Raw genomic sequence first — 13637 nt, forward strand, 5'->3', positions numbered from 1 at the left:
TTCTAACGACAGCTTTCTCTGTGTTAAATAATAAAGCAAAGTATAACAACATTTGCAACAAGTTAAAACCTTTAAGGATTAAAAACACTGTTATTGTAAGGGGATTTTTAAAACATTTAGTTTTATTTGACTCTATCTTTCAATTGTCAATAAACTATTATAACCCAATATATATATATATATATAACTTATTATATTCACTCATGAGCTTCCTTGGCAAAAAAAAAAAACTAGTACAATTCTTTATATTAAAAAAAACAGTAAAATCCTGATAATGATGAATATAAAAATTAAAATAAAAAAAATATTCTTTTAAAACAGGAAAAAATACCAGAAAAACAAATATATATATATATATATATAATAAAAATAACTAGTAAAAATATTTATTTTTTAAAAAACTTCTCTATCAAGAATCGTGCATGCAGATAGGAGGAAATTTTGGTCCAAACACTATTTTTTTTTTTTTTTTTTTTTTAAAAGAACTTTCATCAATGCAAATAATTAGTGCCTTAGGGTACACGGTGTCATGGGTGAATCACCCGCAATTGATGATGTCATTTGTCAAATGTTTATCCATGTCAGCAATTTAAATCCAGATCGGCAAATTTACTTTGATATGCTGCAGGCACGGACTTGCCATGTTAATATAGCCACCCTTGTTTACCATAAAAAAAATTTGTTTTTTTCATAATCTTAAATTCAAGTATTGTAATTGTTAATATAACAATTACTAGAAATTTATATAATTATTAATTTTAAAATTTATAAAATTAATCAAAGTATATATAAGTTAATTTGAATATTCCATATTAATCAATATATATATATATATATTAACATTTTTATGGAATAAGTTTATAAGGATATAGCGATAGCTTGAACAAATCTCTGCGAAATTTCCAATCATAGATTTTCACTGGGGAAAAAAAAAAGAAAAAAAAAAAAGAGGAGAGGTATTGACAAGTGGTTGAGTATGATTGATTGATGATTGCTATTATTATTTTGGAATAGAAACGTCTATAATTCAAAATTAAAGGAAATCTACGCTGGCCAGAAATTAATTCAAAGAACAATAATTGATTGCGCGGAATTTGAAGTGCCGGTTCAATAAGTATCGCAAATTGATTGCACGATTGAATGAGTTAATTACACGATCTAGTTGAAACGCCAGCTGAGAGTAGCTGAAGTCGTCAATGTAGCAGCAAAAGTGCTGCTACAGTAGGATTTGCAGCCAATATGAAGGTTTGCATGGTGATACGTGGTGGAAAATGAGCGAGAGTAGGGAGTTTCACACTCGAGATAGTTTTTTTTTTTTTTTTTTTTTTTTCCCGTGGTGTGCTGAGAGAAACAATTAGACGCGAACACGATACTACCTTCCCTGGCAAAAAATATATAATCTGTTCGAAAAATAATTTATAAATCTCACATTTGTTTTATTACTTCTACAATAAACAACAACGTCTAACCATGGACACGTGTAAGCTGCAGCTGCTGTCATTAAAATTTAATCTAACGAGATCAAAGCGGCAAATTTACCTCCTGGAAGAGAATGAGCGAAATGTTTGGTTGGCATGGTCATAAATAAAGCTATGCTTGGTTATCTTTCAAAAATATTTAAAAAAATTAATTTTTTTTTATTTTCAGATAATTCTGGTGTTGATTTTAAAAAAATAAAATAATATTATTTTAATATATTTTTAAATAAATAATAATAATTACATATCTCGGAGTATCAACAGGAACTCTTTTTTAAGTTCTTTCAAAACCGACAAGGAAATCATGAAGTGGTTTCTGGGAGCACTTTGTACACGTGAGAGGCCATGGACCAGGTGCGCCATTTGTTAAAGCAATGCGTAAACCTAATTCCGGACTTCCTCGACCTGACCATCTGACGCTCATTGACAGTTCATTAAGCCAGGCTTTGTGTATGATTATCCATGATAGTTACCACGTGTGGCACGTTGGGGCCACTCGTGATGATTTTCCTTTCGCCCGATAAATACGTTCCAGGACATAAATTAAAGAGCAAAAATAAAACAAGTATGGGACTATCTAAGTTGAGTAATCACGAAGTTTTTGTTAAGCAAGTTCTTTCCTCTTTTTTAGACTTTATAGTTGTAAAATACTTCGGTGCAATTATCACATATCAAAGCTAAATTCACTTTTTTAATTGATAAATTCTTACATCATTATCCACAGTTTAAATAATAAAAAAGATTAATTCTGAAATGTGAAAATCTCAAGAATATATTGACCATTGAAGAATCTAAATCTAAATCTAAAGGCTTAAAAAATTGAGCAAAGGCAAAATCTAATTCCGAACACGAAAGGAAGCAAACCATGTAAATTAAAACTAAAAGGCTCACAATAAATTTAATTATCGCATAATATCCTGATGTATAAGAGGTTTTTAATCTAAATTTGGTTCTCACATCCCTAATTCCTCGTACCATGCAGTTTTTTCACATCTTATAATTAAAAGTTCATTTAAAAATGCGGTTTAATTTGTGTTTCTAAAAAAATTAATATATTTTTAATATGCTAATATTAAAAATAAAAAATATTATATTAATATATTTTTAAATAAAAAATATTTTAACCACAATCTATCAAAATCAGGTATCTCTGTAAATCTCATTGACGATTTTCATTTCCTCAACTTTCTGTCCAAGGATACGGAAAGGTGTCGCTGGCTTATTTTTTACTGGTACCATCCGGTTTGCACCTGGGGGTTGAGCTGTGCCAAGGACCAAACAATCAGCAAAAACTTTGGCCTCTCGTGACACACCACTAGAACAGAAAAATAAAATAAAAGGAATTATCATTATATTAATTAACAGATAATGGAATATTTTAGATATGCAAAAATGAGAGTGGAATCCGTGGTCTGACGAGTGAGAAGCACTTTTTTGGGCATCGTAGATCCAAAAAAATAAATAAAATAATATTTTTTTACCTTTTCTTTTTTTGTGTTGATTTGCAGCTCAAATGAAAGAGCCAATGAAAAGTAAAATTATTTTTTTTTTATCAAAGAGAGCGCGCGTATATAGAACATTAAAATAAATTATTTAAAAAATTATTATTTCATCAATCAAACTTTTCTCAATATTTTTTTAAAACTAATATTAAATATATTAAAATACAAAAAGGGTATTAAATATTTTTTTCCCATTAAAACACACATAAAGAAAGTTTTATTTACATTATTAAAAAACCATACCAAAAATTTGGAGTGATTGTACAAAACGTACGGTAGCCTTAATTTACTAACAATAAGTGTGTAAATTAAAAAACAATTACTACACCAATTTAAAAAACTATCTGAATATCCAAGTACAGTACTACCGAGGACAGATTACTTTGAAGTTTGAACACGTTACACTTACCAAGTGTGGTGTAAATTAAATGTGACCACCTACAACCGACGCTGGAGCTCCCGTGGTTAACTTTAACAGTTAAGTAATAAAGAATCCTATAACTGCATCATTCATCGGCGTAATTATTGAATAGAATTTTATAAATGCTGTTTAAAGTTGCATATCTACGTCTGATCTGCGAGAAGATCTTATGGTTTAATTTTCACATAAATACAATGATCATCTATTGGATGCAAGGATGTAGACGAGATATATAAAAATAAAAATAAAAACAAAAACGTAGAAGGAGAAAAGGTATAATTATATACGACTTGTCGGTATATATAAACAGTATGATAATTCATCTGAGCTTGAATATTTTATCCTTGACGAGGTCAAGGTGATTGGATTGGTACAGTAGGTAAAGTACTGGCGCTGTCCTAAATTAGAGAATTCAACACTAAATTCACAGAATGAGACAATTAGCCATGTGAATTGTTAAAAGTTCCCGCGTTAAAGGACCCAAAGAAACGCGTTTATTAGCTTTATTTCGGTAGTGTTTGGGCTGGTTTCTACGTGTTTTGTAAAATTTTAAATTTTTTTTTGACTAAAATTAGTGCGGTTTGTATTTTTTGTATCGTTTTGATATGCTGATATCAAAAATAATTTTTAAAAAAATAAAAAAACATCATTGACATGTAATTCGGCACGAAAAACTATTTGAAATGTTTGTTTTTGTACTTTAAAAATATTTTAAAAAAAAATTTAATTTTTATTTTTTATTAACTATAAATTAATATATTTTTAGTATTTTTAAATTATTTTAATGTGCTGATATCAAAAATATTTTTAAAAAATAAAAAAAATCATTAATATGCATTTTTTGACACAAAAAATTATTTGAAAAACAACTGTAATACACTGATAAACAAGTATGTTCAATATGTTATAGGGGTTAAATTAATTTTTTAATATGGTATAGAACTTTAATAATCAAATGGTCTCGAGTTTAAATTTTATTATTTTTATTTATTTAATAAAAATTAAACACAAAATAATATAAACATGTGCAAGTTTCAAGCTTGAAAAACTTTTACTTGAGGGGTGTGTTAAAGAATAATATAAATAATATTTTATGATCCTACATAATAATTTAAACTTTTAAGTTAATTTAATTGATTTTTTTGACATCATCCAAATCTACAAGAACCCAAAACCAAAACGAAAGGGTTATTTGGCTCATCTTTCCCATTAGAAAGATAGTTATCTGCCATGTGCAGTCTAATTGGCCAACAGTGATGTAGAAATTTCTACACGAAACACGAATGAATTGCCTGCAAATGAGGGCATGCTACCATGCTCATAGTTTCCTTAGACCATACTTTGCTTGCATACTGGCCGTTGCTATAATTGCCCATTGCAGAAACCAATATATATAAATATATAGTTGCATGTTCCACCTCGTTACTATTATGAGTCTACTCTTGTCTGTTCTTTAGTAGTGAGCATGGCCTGTTTTTTGAATGTGAAAAGAAAAACAAAGAGGAGGTTCAGAGCCAAACTAAACGGCTGCATTATTGCTCCAGTACAGCTCCGTTCTCGTGAGGATTGAGGGTTGGCCACCAATATTTAAGTCTATCAATGGAATAACGTAATATTTTTTAATAATTGAAACCCCCTTTCGAAGTATGATAATGATATGATCTTAAACGGATAAATGTCAAATCCAGATATTAATTTTTTACTTAAATACCCCATCACACTTTCGCCAACCCCACCTCTCTTCGGCTCGGAACAATTCGACTCCATTCCTAGGAGTTAGGACTAGGAGTGAGCTCGGGTTGGTTTTAAAAAGATTTATCTGACCCAACAATGGAATTTAAAAAAAAATTATAAACGGGCTCAAATTTAGATTACTGAAGTGAATGAGGAGGTGTCCTTCATCTTTCTTAACGAAGAAATTCAAAACTAACTAAAAAACCCATCCGTTGAACAGAATATTGATTATTGAGGTGAGAAATTACAAAAGCTTTCCTCGGGATTAGAGCCTGAGAGGATTAAAACGAGGAGGCCGACAGCAGCAGAGGAAAAAGAAACGATTTTGAATTAGGGTTTTGTAGTTTTTTTTACCGCGACTCAAGTTCTTCAACGAAGAAGTAGGAGAAAGTGGTACACGTACATCTTGCAGAGAACAGAGAATGGAGAAGTTGAGAACGAAGTAATGTTGTGAGATCTGGATTGTGTGAGCTTGAAGGATGGGGGCGGCTTCTTTAGGTTAATTTGTTTGAGCGGCGGGAGAGTTTGGATTAGATGATCGGATAACAAAGTAAAAATAATGGTATTTAGAGGTGGGGTTTACGGGTAAATATTAGGCGTTAATGTAAATACGGGTTAATTGGATCGGTTATTTCAGTTTTTGAAAACTTTGACCCGAAACTGACCCGTAATATCTATACACTCAATTGTTTTACATCCAACTCACACTACCGTATCTGCAATATTTAGATCATGTCATATATAATAGATATCAATACATTTTGGTTTTGGTTTTTGATATTAGTATATGAAAAATATCTTAAAAAATATTAATGTAATTATTTTTATATATAAAAAAATTTATAAATCACTTAAAAAAAAGCAGAATCTAATGAAATGCTGAAAAGGCAAATAAATTGGTAAAGCAATTCTATACTCACCCCCACCTAGGTCTCAAAAAGGTGATTTCCACTTCCAATAGCTCACGGCGATAGGGTGAGAGTAGCTAGTCACTTCTAGTGCCCATAAAAACACTCAAAATTGAGCGCATCATGACATGGGTTAATCAAATCCAAATCACAAAGGCACATATTTTTCTCACACTCGTGTCGCAAAAAGTTATCAACGCAAAACATGACAGAAAAATAAAAATCCCATATGCAAGTAAAAACAAGACGGTAGGTGTATCAAATAAATATTTAACTTTAAACTCATTATCGTACATCTCCAAATCATTCATGTAAGATTGTCCAAGATGTATGTGGCGTTGTCCACTAACAAAGAAAAAGGAAGAATGCATGTATGAGCCGATAACGATAACAGATTATATATATAATTGATCAAATTCATGCTTTTACAAAGCGATGCGCTAACACCAGCTGGGATCTTGGTTCATGGCTTGCGCGGTCCAGCTATAGCTTAGAGCTAGACGTGGCAGAATCTCATTTGTTTTCAACAGAGGCAATGAGTAATTTTTGGGACAAAAGTCCTTTCCAAGTCTTTAAAATCCCAGATTTTAATTGGAGAGGTGTCCCCTTCAGGACTGACAAATTAATAATAGCTATCAGGATTCTTTTGATTAGCTGGATTAATTAGTGCCCATTTGAGCATCTTGTATGTACGGCGGAAAAATAGAGATTGGAATATTTGACCGGCGAAATGGGGGAAAGCTAGCCTAGCTCGGTCATGAGTGATGGCACAAATTATGTACTAGTCCGATGATGGTAAAATAAAAATTCCCAATCAAAACTTTTGAGACAGCTTCTAGTACTGCTGTTACAATAAGGCCTTGTCGTGTAATAAATAATAATAAATAAATAAAAGTAAGGTTTAATACGCGATCACCATATTCACTCTTAATCGTTAGAGCTAAAAAAACACCATGCAATGACATGTGCACTTGCTTGTTTTTATATGATATATATTTTCAAAACCCACATTGATTCATCTTACCTCACAAAATCTCCATGATAGGATTGTGATTTTGCAAGTGTGTTGGCATCTCATGTGGCTGATTTTGTCTCGGATATATTTTTGGATACTGACAGGCTTGATAAAAACCTTAAAAAATTAACATCTTTTTAAAGTTGGTAACGAGCTAGCTGAGACGATGTAAATGGATTGTTATCTAATTGGATGATAGTTGGGAGACTTGAACCTATAAGACAACTATTTGTTGAGCTTAGAGGACGTTTAATGCTTAAATTAGCAAAATTGTAGAGAAAAAAAACAAAGTATTAGATATTATACCGTGGCTCATCTACGTTTATATATATATATATATATATATATCCTTGCATGGAGACAATAATAATAATAAAAAAAAACTATGACACCTAATTTAATTGTAATCATTTGGCTTGGTTGGTGATGAACTGTTGAGAAAAACAACCCATATGGGTCATCCACCGGGCACAGACAGAATCCGGCACCTTCAGGCCGCCGAGGAAAAGGTGCGCGGCCGGTGCACCAGGCAGGGGGGGGGGCATCATCCATGCAAAGAATTTCTTAAACCAGGTTGTTAAAACCCACCTCAGTAAAGGATGATCTGACCACTGGTTGATCAATCTATTACATCAAGTGGGGTATATATTATATTTGCTAACTGAATAATAATTGATCTGGTGGGCCATTTCCAATTTATACAAGGCAGTGAGCAGTGGACAAAATTGTTGTTCCTTAGAGACAAAGGCATCCCTTCTGGATGTTTTTTTCTTTTCTTTTCAGTACATGATATTATTTAGTAGTTGATGTTTATTCCACAACCTTTGTTTATTATGAAAAAAGAGAGGCCACCATTTTAGATTCCAGTATACTTTAGGACACGTGGTCATGCACAGACCACCTGCTCGCAGCTTGCAATGTGAACATCAAAAAATCTGTTATGCATTTATAACACACTAACACAAATAGTTCTGTATTGCCACGTGCTTTATTAAGATGAAATCCAATTTATTGCTACAATGTTTTTTTTTTTTTCTTGGTCTGATAAAGAAACATCAAGGTTTGAATGTCTCGCTGTAATGTGTTTCGAGTCCATCATAATTGATGAGTTTACTTCTTGTTGAGAGTCTTATAAATATGTTTTTTTAAATTAAATAAGTTTGATAAATATATTATGTCTAAAGTATTTGAACCTGATAATCAGAACACACACATCAAACCTAAAAATTTTAAATATTATCAAATTTTAAAATTTTAAAATAATTTTTCATACTAAGGTATGATTTTCCTATATTTGTAATTGTAATATAGGGTCTCTTGAGATATTTATTATATTTACTATTTCATTGATGATATATAATATATATTTATCTTTTATTAATATCATCGAAAATAGAAAATTTTGTAACTTTTTTTTTTTATGAAAATAACAAGGTTCAAATGATATAAATATATTCTGAATTACCATCCAATTAAATGGATCACAACTTCTTATCTCTTAAGATAAAAATAATGATATTTAAAAATATTAACAAACGTAAAACTTGAAAACAAACATTTTTATTCATAAAATATTTGAATCCCCCAGTTAAAATTATTTTTGCATGTAATCAAAATTTCCATTATAAACCTAAAATTTCTTAAATCAAAGAAGAAATCTAACAACGTAAACATACTAAATAACCTTTTTATATATTTAGAAATGATAGATTTGGGTTGATAATTTAGAAATCAAGGGTACAAGAGTATGGTCTTCTACGGGTCCCAAATCCATGATAATCTTCTCGACATGCTATCAACAGCCTTCCTCTTTACGCTCCAAAGCACGTGCAACTCTGATTTAGTTAAAATTCCAAATGCTAGAGAAGAGACGAGCATGCACCTTCATGAAAAGAAGTCTGCTCAGGATCTCTGATATAACGAGCCTCGCATCCACTTTATGCCTTTTCCACTTGAAAAAAGTTGGAATTGAGGATATATATATGGCCATCTTTATCCAGTTAAGGCTTTGTCAAGCACAAGGTGACGAGACTTGACAGCAATAAGCCTGTCCACATATAATCATCGTGTGAATATTATTAAAACTTATGTATATATGGTATATGGAAATTAATCCTGATTTGAAATCGGTGACCGATAATAGGGAAGCGCATAATTTTCAGATTGTGTTTCATAATGCATTTAATTTCAAGTGCTTGGGTAATTCTAGTGCTTTTTTTTCAAGATTAATTGATGCTTTTCATTTTTTGACATGATAATTCTAAAAAATTATCTTACTATTTTTCAATTATAAAAGGATTTTATAAAGAAGTAGCACGTTATCAAATACAAAAATTATCTTACTATAATATTTTTTAATTTGACCTGTGATGAGATCTGGGTAAATAAAAATTAAATATTTTAAGTATATTTCTATTATTATGATATTGTTTTTTTTTTCAATTGAAGGTTTTGATTTATAACAAACCCATTATTATTTACTGCCGACTATATCAAAAATTTATTTAAATCATATCCCAAATAGATGCTTTTGTAGAGTACTATATATATGCTCAAGGATTGATCGATATGGTGATTAGGAAAGTTCACGTCTTCTAAATATATCAAGCTAATATGAAAAAAAAAACATTTTTAAAATCATTAAAAAAATAATTTCAATTAACATCCAACCTGGTTTATGATAATAAAAAAACACTTATGCTTATGATCATGAAAACACGAAACCGATGAGGCTGTGTTTGGAACAGGCTAGCCCTGGCTCTTTCAAGAGGGTATGCGCATATGATGTAGAGGATTCTATTCATGTCGATTGAGTTGAGTAGGTAAACATGAGGAGGGTTAGTTGGGTGAAAGTGAGGGGCTGAGGGCCATGCAATTAGAGTACTCTCTTTTAAAGCTAGCATTTGCCATCGCAGCAGGGATTATGACTACACTGCTTTAAGGGTGGTCCTTAATTTGGACCCATGTAACTTTCTTGGATTCTTGATATGGTCTATTCAAGTCTTAATGCTTGGAACGATCTTGTTCATCAATTTTCTAACTATCCATCTCTGAAATATATAGTTAATTACGCAACTAAAATGATCCATAACTTAATTTTAGAATATCAAGCCTGATGAATGCCTTCTTATGCCTTCATTTGCTTAATTTCTAGCTATTAATTTTCTTCTCTCCCTCCCTAGATCTCTCTCTCTATATATATATATCGGTTACCTCATTTGTGTGTGTGTGTAACTAGATTATTCTCAGTGATCTTAATCAAAGCAAAAGGTGAGCATAAAAATCGAGTTATCTGGAAGATCCATGCATGGTATCTGACCTGGTCTAATTTGAAATTTGAAAATATTACACATATTCTGGAATGAATCGAATGTAAAACAACCAAGCTATAAGTACCAATTTTTTTCTTTGCTACCTGACCTGATCCGGACTCTCGCGCTTCTCAGACAGACATAAGAGAAGCCGCCTCCATCTCTGATCTCTCGATCTCTCACAGTCTAGATTTCTCAACATTCATGCCTTCTCGAACTCCCCGTTCTCTATTCTCTCAAGATGTAAGTGTAGAAATATCTCTTGCTTCTTCTTCTTTGAAGATCTTGAGCCATGAGATATTAAAAAAAAAAAAAAAACAACAAACCCTTATTCAAAATCGATTTTTTTCTTCTGTTGGTGTCGACTGCCTCGTGGTTTACTCTAAAATCACAATCCTTCCAGGCTCCCATTCAAAAAATATATTTAAAAAGCGCGTACGTAGGAAGGCACTTGCTAGGATGATAATTATCGGTGAGATGCCTTTTAGATTTGTTGAGACTTGAGGGTTTTAGAAATTTTGTTTAAGTTATGCGACCTAGGTTTGCAGTCCCCTCTCATTTTACTATTGCAAAAAAAATATTGGAAACTTAAAAAAAGAAGGAAAAACTTAAACAAACAACGAGCGAGGGGTCAACGTAGTTTATTTGCTCGATAGCCAATACTTGAACGTCGTCAGTTCAAAATGCTAATTACACGTGTTTAATCACGGGTGATTGGATTGAAAATTTGATTATAATTTTTTTAAAAAAATCTTAAACTCTTTTCAAGCTCTTAATCACAAGGAGCAGAACGTTGACACTTGCTAGTTAAATTGAGAAATCAACAAGATTTTAATTAACTTTTATCGTAGAGAGTGCAAAGCTCTGATGATGGTTCTGATATTATATAGGTCTTCGAGAGAGCAAATAGGGATTGGAAAACCAACATTTTGATAATAAATACACGCATGCGATCAGGGTTTGAAAGAACTGGATGATTTAATTGTTAAAATTCGGAATACAGTAGTGGGGCATGTGAGGTCTCCTCCTTCTATGCTAAACTCGTTTGACAAGTGTGCAGGGGAAATGAAAAGTGTAAGTAAAAAGCTGATGTGCTTGGATACTACGATGCGTCGGAACTCAAGCTACATGATATTAGAGGCTGCTGAATTTAACGAGAAATTAAGTATTTGACTGTGTGGAAGAAGATGACCCTGGGAACTTGGCTTTCTTTCAAGAAGATGATCCTCCTTAAACTGCACCTCGAGGAGTGATGATTGTGGATGAGCCTGAGGATGAGACATGGTGTCTTAGCTTCCCAGTTGAAGAAGCACTTGAAGGAGGAGGATGGTGCACAGAGCAGATCCCAAGTAGAGAGATATTTGGTGGATAGATGACGATGACGATGACGATGACGATGACGTTTATCAACAAATTGAATCGAGTAATTTATTTATGTCTGCTGTTATTTATGTATTTTTAAATAATGTTCTTGGTCCGTGTTTGATTCGTATTTTTATTATTTTTGTTTTCAATCAATATTTTCCGTCAGAAACAAATAATTTCATTGCTAAAAATTGTGCTTATTATAAGTAATTTTTATTTTTATTTTTTTTAAAAAAAAAAACATGGACGAAAGCATCCACATCCAGAATATATTTTTAATGTATACTCACCAGATATAGATCTACATAGCAATGAGCAGGATGACCGACCCATTAATTTAATCATTTACCCTCCATTTAAAATTCTTGCCCCGTGTGTCCAATACCCTAAAAATAATTTATAGACCCTTGATGTGTTGTAATAAAAAAACACTTTAATTTGTTTCATAGCTATATAATTAATTCAGATTAGGTTATATAATTAATTTGTTTTATAGTTTTATAATTACTTCAGATTAGGTTATATAATAAATTCAGATTAGATTTATTGTTAGATGGACTGTATCATTGATTTTTATCTAAAATAAAAAAAAAACAATAGTTATAACTAATATGTGAACAGCAAATCATCCTATTGTAAAAATTAAAAAGGTTTGATATATAGTTATTGGATCAGTAGTGGAGCTAAGGGGAGGCAAGTATGGGCTTGGGACCTGCAAAACAATTTTTTATTTTGTATTTAAATATGAAATAGTATATGTCTTATTATATTAATTTTAGCTTTTCTTATCATATACTATCAACTCTGTTTTTGATTTGACCTTTTTAACCTAAAAAATCTACTAAATTCATCAAATTGTTTTAAAAAATCAAAACAACTAATTAAAAAGGGATCAATTATGTAAAAAATAATATCAGTAAATAAAAATTCACTCAAATTCAATCTTTGTGATATCTTCCATATCATACAGACGGTTTCTTTAAAGCATACCAAATTAGAATAGCTATTCCTCTTCTGAACGATCCTGTGCTTCCAGACATGTGAGCTCTCTATGCTAGAAAGTTTGTGCAATCAACTCCCTATATGTTAAATGTTTTCTAAGAAAATAAAGTGTATTAATAGGGTGTAAAGTTTTTATTTCTAAAGTGGATTACCCATACCCGAAGCCGGATGTATTTTTTCGGGCCTGCATGCTTTAATGCACGTTGCCCATTGGACATTTTTTATGGGTATTTATTAATTTAGATACGAAACCGTGCCCGCTATGTCTGGCCCAATTACCATTATTGGGCTGCAATATAAAAAAAAAGATGGCTGTGGAATGGGCTTCGACTCACATTATATGCTCCTCTCCATCGGGCACTGATAGGAATGGGTCCAAGAGATAGAGCCCACGAGAAATGAAGTGGTTGTGCCCTGTTCTTTTAAGGCACGTGTTTCACATGTAGTCAGCTAGATATTGATGTTTGTGGGCTTGTAACTCGAAGCTTCTTGGCAAAACGGATCCGAAACAAGAAGGAAAACGGAAGCCCAGAAAACAAGTGACAGGCCGCGGTGAAAGATCGGGGAAGTGGTTGTAGATGAAGAATTATTTTAATGAGTTGTCTGTTTTGGTGTGTTTGGTATTGGGGTTGCTGTTAAAAAAAATAGTTTTATAAAAAGTACTTTTAGTTGAGGTTGGGTTGGAAAAATAGGTGTTTGGTTAAAACTGTGGTTGAAATTGAGGTTGAACAAAAAGTAGTTTAATGTGTTTGGTTAAAAAAATGCTTTTCAAATTGAGGTTATAAAATAATTAATATATATATATATATACTAATATTAATGATTTTTAATTTAAATATTGTAGATTTAACTATTGTTATTACATCATGAAATAAATAATATTAATATCAAATATTTTTTA

The sequence above is a fragment of the Populus alba genome, chromosome 9 (genome assembly GCF_005239225.2).
Source record: "Populus alba chromosome 9, ASM523922v2, whole genome shotgun sequence".
NCBI classification, from domain to species: domain Eukaryota; kingdom Viridiplantae; phylum Streptophyta; class Magnoliopsida; order Malpighiales; family Salicaceae; genus Populus; species Populus alba.